General features: G+C 40.9%; 1 protein-coding gene across 12 annotated transcripts in view; it reads left to right on the top strand.

Moving 5' to 3' along the window:
- Positions 1-12,121, top strand: part of FOXP1 (forkhead box P1) — a 613,321-nt gene that overhangs the window by 352,670 nt on the left and 248,530 nt on the right. The window lies entirely within an intron of this gene.

A 12,121-nucleotide genomic window follows, 5' to 3' on the forward strand; every position in this document is an offset into this window, starting at 1 on the left:
GGCCGGCGGCGATCACTCCTGGGCCTGCTGCGAGGGACGAGACTGAAAAGGCCATGCCCTGACCTTCGCCTTGCCCATCCACCCTTAGAACAAAAACGTGTCCTTCGAAAAATTCCAGCTTTGCCGACAAGAAAGATCCCGAGATTGTTACCAGTTTGGACTTTGAGAGGCAAAGTGAGACACCCAGATTCCTAACCAGAGGTACTGTAGTTAGGCTGATAAATGGGAAGATTAGAATCGATGTAATTTAAACTTCCTCCCCAGGGGATTCCAGCAGCGCAGCCTGCCAAAAAAAAGCGCCCGTGCCCTTGACGTCTCAAGTGAAGTTAATGTGAAAATAGAAGTGGCCGTGCAAACTTTTCTCTCTACCCCTATCTCTGCAGTTGGTTTTTTAAAACTTGGAATCATTTGAGTTTAATCTGTAAAGCCACCATTTATTTCTGGAAGGCAGACGATTTTTTGCAAGCCTTTTATCTTCAGGTAGATATGGCCTTAGTGTCTGACATGATTTTTCCTAGCCCACCTCAGGCTGCCGTGGCTTGGAACCTCTTGCCTCCACCCAGTCTTCCTCGGCATCGAAATCTCCTTCCAGTATACGTCTCTCCATAGAGGTGATCTGTTTTCTGTTCATAGCTCCATGGTTCAGAAGGTTTCTTCCAGCATTGGTGTTTGAGAGAGAAGTCTCAAAATGTAGGATAGGGGGAGTAAGCAGGCCGAGACTGGATGTGAGAGGGTAAAAATAGCTATTCCTGGTAAGGAAGAACTCTTTACACTAACAGGAGTTTAACAGACAGACAAAATACCTTCAAAATATGCAAATCTGTGTTTATCTCCAGAATTCTACAGGGAATATATCTGTAGCATTAGCAATTATGACTTAGCTCAGAAGTTTTCCCTCTCTCTTTAATACTTAATAAACATCAGTATAGCTTAGAGATTCATGTTAAAATGTTTTTCTCCTATTCCTTTTAATAGTTATTTGTTTAACATGCTTTTATTATCCTAGCTGATGTGATTTGGAAAGAAAACATTAATTCTCTTATCAGCTCTGTTTCCTTTCCAGTGAGGTACACTAGTAGTTTATGAAGTAAGAGGCATTAAATAGACAGCTCATTGCGATCAGATTGAGCCACTTCTGAGCTGCAGCTACTCAGGCAGAGGAGACTGTCGGCTTAGCATTTCTGCAGCAAATGTGTTGGAATAACATGGCAGCAGAATTATAGGTGTCTTTTCACACACTGTCCCCTCCCAGCACCTTTGTATAATTTTAATTTTTGAGAAACAAGACGCTTTAACTCTTCTTTCCATGTGATTTGTTTATTCTGATATAAGCAAATGTTCCTTGGTGATGATTTTGAAAGGTAGGAGGTGTTTATGATAGACCTTCATTTATTTATCCTTTCATTCATTCAACAAATATTTACTTATTGTCCATAATGTGCCATAACATGTCCTGGCAGGTGTGGGTCTCCTCTTAGGTGAGTCTTTCTGACTCTCTTAGACATAGTGCCTACATTATCACGTTAGAATCATGTCAAGTATAGCTTTGTCAAAACAGCCAGTCTGTGGGGTGTCCTTGGCATACAGTGTTAATCTGTGGGGTGTCCTTGGCATACAGTGTTAATCAGAGTATTTTCTAGGGAGCTCGATGATAAGTTTGATGCTGCAAGCTCATGTAAGACCACGAGTAAAGGGATGGTCCTGTCTCAGAGTCAGTGATTTCATTTATTCAACAAATAATCACTGAGCACATTCTGTGTCACCATGCAGGGTGTGGGACCCTTCCCTTTGACTCATTCAGTGATTTTAGAAGCTGGTTTTTTTAAAAAAAAACTAAAACATATGAATGTGTTTTACCCAGATACCTTGTGTCCTCTCTTTGATCATGTATGTCCTTTCCCATCACTAGTGTTGCTTGTATTTTAACTTTTTTATCTTAGATCTCCTTCCCTCTCCATTCAACGCAGAGCCTATAACTAACCATTTCAGTGTTACACACACTGTCTTTACCTTGTCCCTTCTTCTCCACTGCTTTGGTCTTGCCAACTCCCACCTCCATCTTCCCTCATGTCTGTTGTTCTTCCTAAGCCGTAGAGTACTGCTGGTGGTTCTCCCAAAACCTTGCTGAAACATATTAATGCTTTATGGACTCAACCGAGCAAACCCTCGTGGGCCCATCAATCCCACTGGTGGTGTGTGTTGGTTTCTCTCGTTCTCTACATTGACCATCTTAGGACCTGCTCATTCCCCTTGAGCCTTTGCTGTCCCCTCATTTGATCTCAGCAAATGATTGAATTCCTCTTCTATATAAAGATAATGATAATGTGGCATTTTAAACTCCTTTCCTCTAAACTCAGAGTCTTCAAATTTTTTCTCTCTTCTGTCGCCTTTTTAGTCTGCAGGAAGAAAGGAATTAGCAGCTGATTGAGCAGCTGCCTAAGTCCAGGCTGTGTGCGAGTCCGTGTTTAGACTGCATATCCGTCCATCCTCTTGACTCCATTCATTCATTCAGCACACTTTTGCTGTGTGGATCGTTAAGTGCCCAGTTAGGCTTTGGTGAATCATTGCTGGGTACTCCTGGCTCAGTGGGAGAACATATTTAGTCATTATCATATTTAAATGTCCCTGAACCTGCTGTTGACATAAAAATAAAGAATGCTTGGAGTACCTAGGATGAAAACTCTCCTCTTTAAAGGTAATATTCAAGCTGGCTTTCAAAGCATTCCCAAGAATGTATTGATCAAAGCAGTAGAGAAGGGATATCTAAGAGGGAGAGGACAGTTTGTTTAGAGATATGAAGGAGCAGACTATGAAAATGGCAAATAACCAGATGTAGGTTCGTGGAGGAGGACAGCAGGAGAGAAATCAGGGAAGTAATAAAGAGGCCCTTTATACAAACACAGAAATGAAGACTTTATCCTTGGAGAATAGAGGAGCTTTAGGAGGTTCATAAGCAAGGGAGACATTTGATCTGATTGGCTTATGTTTGGAAAAAAATTTGTTACAGTTGCAGGGTCCTCCTTGAGGACTGCAGGAGAGGGAATGAGTGCTGGATGGTTGTGGTGATGATGAAAAGAAGGAGAATAAATTTGACAGATAAATAAGAGGAAGAATTACCAGAATTTGTTTATGAATTGAATGTCAAAGGAGTTGAAACTGACCTTTCCCTTATCAGGAAAAGTAGCAGGTTTGAGGCATAAGTGTTCCATATTGGACATGTTGAGTTTTAAGGGTCTGAGGGACTTTGAGTGGAGGAAATAACCAATTGGGGGTTCAGTCTAGTGGTGATTACTGAATAGGTAGAGGTGAAATATTTATAGAGGGCAAAAGGAACTTGAGCAACACCAGCATTGAATGAAAAGGTGAATGAAGACAGTGAAACCTGTAAACAAAAGACCAAAGGATGGGGGATTACATTTGGGGGTGAACCATGGGACATGGTTTCAGGGAAATTTGTGGGGGAAGTTTCAGAGACTGGCCTTTAGTCTTAAGGGTGCCCAGAAAACCTCTGATCGCTAGCATTGATTCTTGGTATGTTGAAGACTACCTGCCTCTGCATCTGTCCTGGTCTATGTGTTGTAAATGCTGTCTCCAGAATTCTGCCTTAGCCCTCCCCCAAATATGGGCAAAGGACCTGACTCAATTGACTTCAAAGTTTAGGAACCATTGTCCTCGCCTTGAGAATTGAGAATCCACAGAGCGAGGCAGTGATCTTCGTGAAGCTTACCTGAGTAGGGGAAAAAAGAGGTTGAAAGGTGGAAGCTGAAGGCACAGAAGAATAATCCAGAGATGGTTATTTAGGTTCAGAGTATCTTGAATGTATCTGTATGGTAAGTGGTAGAGACAGGGAGGTTGATGTTTGAGGGATGATACTTTTTGGAGGGAATAGGTTTAAGGGTGAAGATAGAAAGTGAACAGACTTACTCTCAGAAATAAAGGAGGAAAGGACAAAAGGATGAAGATATTTGATGTTCAGTAAGGGATCTTTCCATCTTACTATACTCAGACTCTCTAAACCACTTGAAGCCATCAATCACCTCTTCCTTCTTGAAGTTCTCTTCTAACTTCAAGGTCATTCTCTAGGGCTCTCTCCCTACAACTCATTTGTAGAGTAGTGGACAGAGATTGTATAACTTTGGTGTTCAAATTTTTATCTGCCTACCCTGTATGTATGTTTACAGTCTTCCCTGAGCTTCAGTTTATTTCTCCTTCAAAAAAGGGAGGTTAATATGTACCTCGTAGAGGACTATAAGCTGATACTCAGTAAACATTGTCCTCCTATTTCTGAATCATAGGCCTTGTCTATGTTTTATTCAGAGGACCGTTATCCCTCCCTTATCCATCCTACCTACTCCCTTTGAACTGGCACTTCCCTAAAAGGTCTTGTTTTCACTCCTGAGAACAACTCCTTCCCCTCACTTGACTGTTCTCATTAGAACATCAGTATTCTTCCACTTACATGCCAGTTCGATTTCTGTAATCAGACAGTTACCAGGTCATTGCTTCTAGCTGCACAAAATCTCATTCATTCATTCATCTGATCCTGAATTATTCACTAAACTGCCTGGAACCTTATTTGGAGCAAGGCATGATCTCTGGCTTATGGTTTATATTTGAGAAAATTAGAATGCAATGTAACGATTGCCAGGCAAGAGTTCTGTATAAAGCTTTATGACACCTCATGGGAGAATACCTATCTCAGATTTGAAATAGGGTTGGTCTATAAAAGCTTCTTGCCTTCTGGTGAGTTTGGAGGTTAAACAGGAATTATCCCCAGGAAGGTTCATGTTGGAGGCACAGAGATAGAGGGAACACAGAGACATAAATGTACTTAGCATGCCTGGGAGATGGTTAATTGTCTGGTGGAGCTGAGCAACAATCAAGGAAGGAGAGTCAAAAGAGAACCCTGGAGAGACAGTGTAGCCACATCGTGAAGTGCTGTGTGGCTCAGCCTTGCCACGTCCAAAGGAAGTAGACTACCACAGACATAATTTTAGACTTTCTAGTTAGTTACTGCATTAAGAAACAGCAAAATGAATCATCTGTTAATTTTAATGTTTTAAAATTTAACCCAATTTATCCAGCATATAATCAGTTTTAAAAATTTGTGAGCCCATGCACTCTTTTACTTCATTTTGTTTTCGAAATCCTCTCAATTTGAACATAAAATTTTCTTTGAAAATTCCTGATCTGTACTTGAATTTCATAAAATGTACAGTTGTAAAAGTAGATTTACATACCCAAATTGTTCCACATATGTAAATGCTTTACAATAACTGAATCAAGTATCAGTTTTTACATATAGATGTAAACTCATTTAATTTTAATAAGTTAAAACTTCAGTTCCACAGTAACTCCTAGCAACGTTTTCAAGTGTTCAGTAGCTACATGTGTCAGCATAGACCTGGAGGTTTGAGACTTGACCCTCTGAGACAATAGGGAACCATCAAAGGATTTCAAGCTGGAGGTGACGTGATCAGGTGTGTTGTCATGTGGCAAGACTAAAAGATGTCTTAATTCACACTCACAGTTGTAAAGTGATGGGGTACATGCCCTGGGGCAGGGGCAGGAGGTAGATTTGATTGGGCTTGGAAATATGGGAAGTCAAAGAATAAGAAAGACTATCAGATATTTCCTGGTCTAAAATGTGATCCCTTCCCTGAGAACCCAGAACTGGGAGCTGACTAGTGGTTTGAATGGAGGAAACCGTGGTTGATTTCAGTTTGCAGCAATGTTTGCAGCACCTTTAGGACATCAAAGTAGAAGTGTCCAGAAGTTGTAGGAGCACGAGTCCGCTCAGGAAAGGTATTTTGGTTGCTGAAAATAATTCAGGAAGCACCAGAATATATGGATGAATTGAATCTCTGAATAGAATAAGATCTTTCTGGAATAGTGCTTTAGAGCAGGGGCTGCAAGCTACAGCCCTGCGAGCCAAATTCCAGCTGCTGCCTGTTTTTCTAAATAGTTTTCCTGGCACAGCCAAGCCCGTTTGTTTATACATTGTCTGTGAGAGCTTTCGTGCTACAATGAGAAAGGTGAGTAATTCTGACAGGGATGTACGGACAGCAAAGCCAAAACCCCTTTGTTGTGGAGTGCTGAGGATGGGACTCTAGGCAGGACTAAAACTTTTAAGAATTAGCGGAGGAAAAGGGAGCTCATTTAAAAAAAGAAGAGAGGGCCACCGGATATGTAGGCTGAGAAACTTGAATGAGGATGAGAGAGAACCTGGAGGCAAATGGAGGGGAAAGTCTTTTCAAGAGAGTCAATATGAATGACAGTGTCGTGCAGTCAAGAGGTCAAGTAAGGTCAGAACTGAAAAGTGCTAATTGGTTTTAGCAACCAGTTGACGCTTTAGCACAATTCAGCAACTGTGGCAGGAATATTTTCAGTGGAGAGGTGGGGCAGAAGCCGACTTGTAGTGGGCTCAGGAACCTGTAGGTGGGAGGAACTAGACACAATGAGGTGTGTAGTTCTTTCAGTCCTCAGGCAATAAAAGGAAGGAGGGAGGGAAAGAGCTGGGACAGATACTGGAGGTTAAGGAAGATTATTTTAAGATTGACACATAGAGTTGACAAAGGAAGAGGAAGATATTGATGGAGTAAGGCATTGGAGAAGCAGGAGGAAGTGAACTAGAGATCCAGCCCTCTTCATTCCCCACCCATACAGCCTATTTCAGTACTGGACTAAATCTTCCCAGTTTGTACCCCAATCTCCTTGCTCTAGTGCTATCCAGGTACTTCCTCTTCCTAAAAATTTCATCTTATCCCAGCCCTCCCCTGCTCTCTGCTCAGTTAAGGCTCCTCTGACGAGCGTGTCCCAGCTTCATTTCCAGTCATCTCCCCTACTGTTTGCTTGCATGCGCTGACTTCCTCAGCCCAGCCCTCCTCACTCTTGAGTATTACACTAAAATGCCAGGGCACCACATCGGTCCTGCCTAACCTGACCCATACTATATGCTCAATTCAGGGGTATTTATGAAGTAGAAAAGCAAGCAGAAATCACAGATCATTAAAATTTTAAGCCACATTATAAATTTATTGTTGAACATGAAATAGGGCTTACTGCTTTGATCCCATAATAAAAACAATACAGATTCCCATAGAACACATTTTTCCAGCCTCGTCACTATTGACATTTCTGTTGGGGGGGTTGGAGTGGGGTTTCCGCCCTGTGCACCTTGGGATGTCAGCAGCCTCCCTGGCCTCCACCCATTAGATGCCAGTAGCAGCCCCACCTTAGCCCACCCCCGTTGTGACTATGACGAATGTCTGCAGACCTTCCCACATGTCCCCTGGCACAGGCAGCACACCCTTAGTTAATAGCCACTGCTGTAGAAGGATAGATTTTTAGGCAAATTTTTTTTTTTCCCTAATGTTTTCTCTTCTATCATTCCAGGTGTATCCTTTTCTTCATACTTTGCATTTTTAATGTTTGGACTCAAGGAAAATTACCATGAGGATATGTCTTATTCCAGGAATAAAAATGAAAACCACCAACTTTTTTTTCTTTTTCCTCAATGATTTTTTAATTGTGATATAGTCATCTAAAATGTACAATCATTGGTTCACAGTATCATCATAAAAGCCGGGCATTCATCATTACAGTTGATTTTTTTAACACTTTGATTACTCCAAAAACAATAAAAATATTAGTAAAAATAAATGCAGAGAAGAACACCCAAAATATCCCAAAACCCCTGTACCCTCCTCACTGTTTATTTATTTTTGTCTTTTTTTTTTTACCTTGAGCATCTGTCCTTACATGGATAAAAGGAGTGTCAGTCACAGAGTTTTCACACTCACATGTTCACACCTTAAAAGATCTGTAGTTATTCCGTCATCTTCAAGAATCAAGTCTCTTGGATTACAATTCAACAGTTTCAGTCATTTCTCTCTAGCTATTCACAATACACCAAAAACTGAAGAGGACTCTGTATATGCTGCATAAGAATAACCTCCAGAATGACCTCTCGGCTCTATTTGAATTCTCTCAGCCACTGAAACTGTTTTGTTTAATTTCTCTTCCCCCTTTTGATCAAGAAGGCTTTCTCCCATGTTGCCAGGGAGATTTACACCCCTGTGAAGACCAGCAGCTTTTGACTACTAACAGTAGTGGTTCCTTCCTGTTCCATCTAACCATACACCAACTGATAAAAGGTTAAAGCCTGTGCCCTGGGTGTGAGATCAGAACAGTACCACAGCTAAGGGTTCTATCATTCAGCTACTTAATGTTCAGATCTTGAGGTCTAATGTGACCCATGTCATACCTACCATACCCTCCCCAACTTCCCCGCCTATTGTAGATCAACTTTTTTTTAATTTTTTACTTTTTGCATGGACAGGCACCAGGAATTCAACCCAGTCCTCCAGCATGGCAGGTGAGAACCCTGCCTGCTGAGCCACCATGGCCCACCCTCAACAATTTTGTTTTGTGTTCTTCAATCAGGGGCGTTCAAATAAAAGGTCAGAATTCTCCCATCACAAACATCCACGTGTAGGAAGGAAGCCATCTTTTTTGGGAAAGACTCAAAGACTTCTACAGACACAGAGAGCTACTGTATCCTATTTAAAGTGTTTACTTGAAGTTCACAAATTCATGGGAAATGAATAAAGGGAAGATCTGGTAGACTTCAGCGTAGATTTTTAAAGAGCACTGGACACACCCAGCTGTAATGATATGCAGGCTTCTCATTCAGTCTGATAGAATTAAGTTAGCCCTGCTCCTGTACTGGGAGTTAGCAGTTTTGGTATTAGGAATTTGGTCATGGACACCTTTTGCCATTTCTGTCAATTTAGTTTTCCCATTGTATAGACCTTTGCTAGGCGCACTAATAATTAACCACTGTGTCCACAGGATAGGTACAGTTTACTAATCCTATCTGCAGTTAATAAGCATATTCCTTCTTGACTTCAGCAACAAGCTGCATTTACAATGGAAAAATGCCTCTGAAAAGCCAATTAAAGATTTTCCTTAGGTATCAAGGCTTTAAAATGATAATCAAAAGAATGCTTTGAATAAGGTTGGTTTGCACTATTACCCTCTGCCCTGCTCTGCATTTTTGCCTTTAACTACAACTTGATAAATAAGAACTAATTCTTAACAAAAACTCAAAGTTAACGTGGTTCTCTAAGCTGTCACTATAAGAAATGTCGATCGTATCGATGTTATGTTCTTCATATACCTAGGATAAAGCAGGAAAAACTTTTAAAAATTTACCTGAGAACACAGCCCTACTTCAGATTCACTTTATTGTGGGGGAAGAGTAAGTCGCCTCTCAAAGGGCTGGAGTTTATGGGCTAATGATAATCAGTGCGATTTATTGAGCACCTACTACATACAAGGCACTTCACATTTGTTATCTTTGTGTGCGCTCAGAGCACTGTACATTTTTCATAGTAGCACTTATCATGGTTCTCCACTCCTCGATATGAGTAATTGTTTAATGTGTGTCTTCCCCTTTACACAGTCACCTCCATGGTGATGGCACTTGATCCATTTTTGTTCCTTATTCCTGCCCCCAACATGTAGTACAGGGTCTGGCACATATTGGGTACAAAATAAATACTGGTTTGAAGAATGAGTGAACCCAGATGCAGAGTACTATGATTTTAGAGATAAGTAAGTGGAAATACAGAGCAGCTGGGTAGCTTGCTGAAAACTTAAAATTGGCCGAGTCAGAAATCAAACTCAAGTGTCTGGTCCGATGCCATTCCCTTTCCACCACATCAGAACTTCTCAAGCTTTAATGTGCATGCCGGAGACTCGTATTGACGTGCACATTCTCATCCAGTAGATTTGAGGCAACCTGAGCACATGGTTTTCTAACAAGAAGCCAGGTTTTACCCATGTCCACAGAACCCTGCTCTGTGTTTTTAGTCAGGGGCTATATTGCAGTAGCAGTGTAAATAAATTGTGATGACTTCTGTGTCTGTTGGGGACATCTTTGGCTATCTGGAAATCCCTCACCTGTACTTCACCTGCTGTTCTTCTAAGGAAGTTGTGCCACTTGGCATAAATACATGACCCCTCCTATAAATTGGTTATCCATGGACTGTGATTTAATAATTTTTTTAAGTATTATTACTGTTAGAGAAGTTGTGGGTTTATAGAACAATCACGCCTACAATACAGGATTCCCATATACCATCCTATTATTAACATGTTACATTGGTGTGCTACATCTGTTACAATTGATGAAAGCACATTTTTATAATTGTACTTGGACAAGTCCTAGCCCAAGTGTTGATGATAATGGGCCCTGTTGCCTCCATTTTCCAGATGAGGAAAGTTAAGGCCAATAATTTTAACTCTGTACTCTAAAGGTCAGATAATAAGTCTACCACACGGTACCAGGTACTTTAATGCTCTAAAGATGTCCAATACTCACACCTCTCAGATTTATAATGGAAATGCCAACCTGGAGCATCACCCTTTAAAAAGTTTCTCTGGTTGCTTGGTTAATGAATGAAGTGAGCTGAGAAACCCCAGGTCAGCAGACATCAGATGGTTCCCACCATCAATTCAGTAGCCTTCCAGTAGCCCCAACACTTGTGTGTGAAGGGAATCTGCCTCCAACAGCCCCACTTATTCTGGATACTTCAGGCTCTGCTCTTCTTGTTGGCATGTCTGTGACAATGTCTTAAATAATAAAACAGGCCTCCATCTCTTCCCTGGCTTAGGATTTCCCCCAGCTCTTGAGAAACAGATGCAGAGGTTGGGTTTTTCACCCGTCAGAGTGGAAAGTCCAAGCTTTTGGTGCTTATGGTGACCACTTGGTACCACCTGGGGGGCTTATCTTTGTGAGAAAGGGCCCCTCTGTCGGAACTGTGACTGCTTATCCTTGAGCAGTAGATGCCTCAGCCCTAGCCCCACCTGTATGTGGCCACCAGCGTCTGGCTTTTTTACAGTTCCTGATTTCAATCAACCGTTGGTAACTGGAAGGCAATGTCTGGGTCTTCGACTTTCAGGCAGAACTGACTGTCTTTTCTTCCCAGTCATTCACACCAGATCTCTTCATAATCCTTGTGCCTGAATGGAGCCTACACTTCATTAGTCATGTGACATAATGTCACCTTTTTTGTGTGTGTGTATGGAAGATTTCAAGATATGCATGTGTATGTGTGTTCTAATTGTGAAGCAGTAAAAATCGAAGCAGAGCTTTAAAAAAGATTTATTTTAGCTCTATGTTTTGAAAAACTCTTTCAGATACTCCTTTTATGGTATTCGGCTGGGCTAAATGGTCATGAAGGGTGGTTTAATGAGATGAGGACTTATGCATTAAGGGCATTGTTATATTATTAAAATCGTTCTGAAAGTAAATTGGCGGATACCTGTAGTTTGTCCTGAAGTCACTTATTGAAGAGCTTGCCTTAGTTCTCTTCACATGGACAGAAAAGGCACAGGAATTACAGATGATAAATGAGGAATATACTGCCGATGGAATTTTCTTAAAGCACACCATGTGTTTTCACCTCTTTTCTGTTTTTTCACATTCATTTTTTTTCCCTTTCATTTTTATATTTTGGTTGTTTCGGAGTGTTATTTTAGTATTCATCTTTGCAAGCAGAATACCTGTGCCTTTGGGTTAATCATGTTCCTAAAATAAAGGTAGTGATTAAAGTGTACAGATGTGAGAAATGATAAATACAAAGGAGAGTTTACGTTTTGCTCTTCTTTTATATGTATTTCCATTGTGTAATACTTCAGCATCATGGTCATTGTTCCCATAAAAGTACTGTATTTTATAAAATTATACAATCCGTGAAGCATTTTCCATTATGTAGACACCATGTCTTTAAATTATGGCAATTTCTTAAGATTTTAAAGCAAAATGAGCTCTTAGAATGGTGATTAATAGCAGGGAATGAGGCTAATGCTGGGTCATCAGTGGCACTTCATTACAAAAAAGGTTGGACTAATAAAAGCATCCATCTTTTTGACCAATAAAGCATTTGAATGATATGCTTACAGTTTTTATCATATAGTAGTGACTTGATACTGAATAAACTCGGAACTCGCATTGTAGAAAGGCTGCTCCATTGAAGTGTCTGATGCACCAGTTCTTTGATGGTGTGAGAAAAGGCAGCAGGCACCGGAGGCCCATTCAGAGCTGCTGGTTTGA

Source organism: Tamandua tetradactyla, chromosome 15 (genome assembly GCF_023851605.1).
Source record: "Tamandua tetradactyla isolate mTamTet1 chromosome 15, mTamTet1.pri, whole genome shotgun sequence".
Taxonomy (NCBI): Eukaryota; Metazoa; Chordata; class Mammalia; order Pilosa; family Myrmecophagidae; genus Tamandua; species Tamandua tetradactyla.